Raw genomic sequence first — 1,535 nt, forward strand, 5'->3', positions numbered from 1 at the left:
TTAAACACATATGAGGTGAGGAGGACCTCCCCTATCAGTGGCCAGGAGGAGGAGGGTGGGTTTGAGGGATATAGGGAGAGGGCTACACCTGTATTACAAAGAATAAATTGTAATAAAAAATAAATAAACCTTTAAAAAAATCGAAGCACTGTTTTCCTTTGTTTTGCAAGTGGTCACCTGGGCTCCCAGACTGACCCCATACATTCGCCTTAGCTTTCCCTGTAGCTGGAACTAATTGGCTATACCAGTGCCCTTCATGTGGCTCAAGTAATTATTAATTTTTTACAAAACAGTCTTAAATTAGATTTTCTTTACAAGTAAGATGTTTTCCTTGGATTAGTGTCTGTGCATCACCTGTGTGCCTGGTGCTTTTAGAGCTTTGAAGTTGGCATTGTCTTCCCTGGAACTAGAGTTATTGGTAGTTTTGAACGACTGTATGGCTAATGCAAATTGAACCCAAGATTTTATAAGAACAAGTAATTTTTAAAATGTTTTATTCTATATTTAAAACAGGCTTTCTCTGTAGCCTTTCCTGTCCTTGGCATACATGTAGACTAGGCTGTCTTGGAACTCACAGAGATCTGTTTGCTGTTGCTTTACTGACTGCTGGGGATACAGGCATAAGCCACCAGGCACAGCCCCAACATTGAATTTTTATTTTTTAGGATGAAGCTTTTACTTTATTTTGCAGGTGGGATCATGAGTTCCCAGACAACAGGGAGATTTAAATAGCTGGAACTAGAGAGGCATTACAGAATCTTTTGTGTCTGGCTCAAGACCCTTTTTTAACTTTAATTGTTTTATTTGCTTTGCATATAAGGGATTTTGCTTGTTTTCCTGCCAGTGCACCATGAGTTTGCATGGTAACTTATTTTGGAAGGCTGCATGGAATCCCTGAAACTGAAGTTACCAGTGGTTGTGAGCCAGTGTATGACTGTTGGGAATTGAAGCCAGTTTCTCTAAGACAACAGGTCTATTTTAAGGATTTTTTTTTCTGATTAGACTTTTTGATACAGGGATTCTCTGTAGGCTTGGATGACCTAAGCTCACTTTGTAAACCAGATTGACCTTGAACTCACATGAGTCTGCCTTGCTTTTCCTACCCCAAATGCTGGGTTTATAGGTAGCAGCCACCATGGACAGCCTAACTTTCATATTTGCTTGTAAAGAAACAAGATTTTACTTTGTTGTCCATGTGAGCTCCTGGGATCCCAGACACAAGAGATGCATTGCTCTGAGCTTATGCTGTCTCTGGCAATGAGGAGGCACATACATCACTGTCCTTTGTGTCTGGCTCAAGGCCTTTTTTTTTTTTTTTAGATGATAACACTTTTATTTACATTTGTGTTACATCTATGAGGTTTTGCTTGGCTTTGTGTCAATCTCCTATTGAGTGTGCCTGGTATGTTTAGCGTTTGGCAGAAGGCATTATCTTCCCTGGAACTGTAGTTACTGGTAGTTCTGAGCCACTAGATGGGTGTTGGCAACTGAACTCAGGTCCTTATAAGAACAAGTGATTTGGGTCTGGAGAGATG

This window comes from Meriones unguiculatus, chromosome X, assembly GCF_030254825.1.
Source record: "Meriones unguiculatus strain TT.TT164.6M chromosome X, Bangor_MerUng_6.1, whole genome shotgun sequence".
Classification (NCBI taxonomy): Eukaryota; Metazoa; Chordata; class Mammalia; order Rodentia; family Muridae; genus Meriones; species Meriones unguiculatus.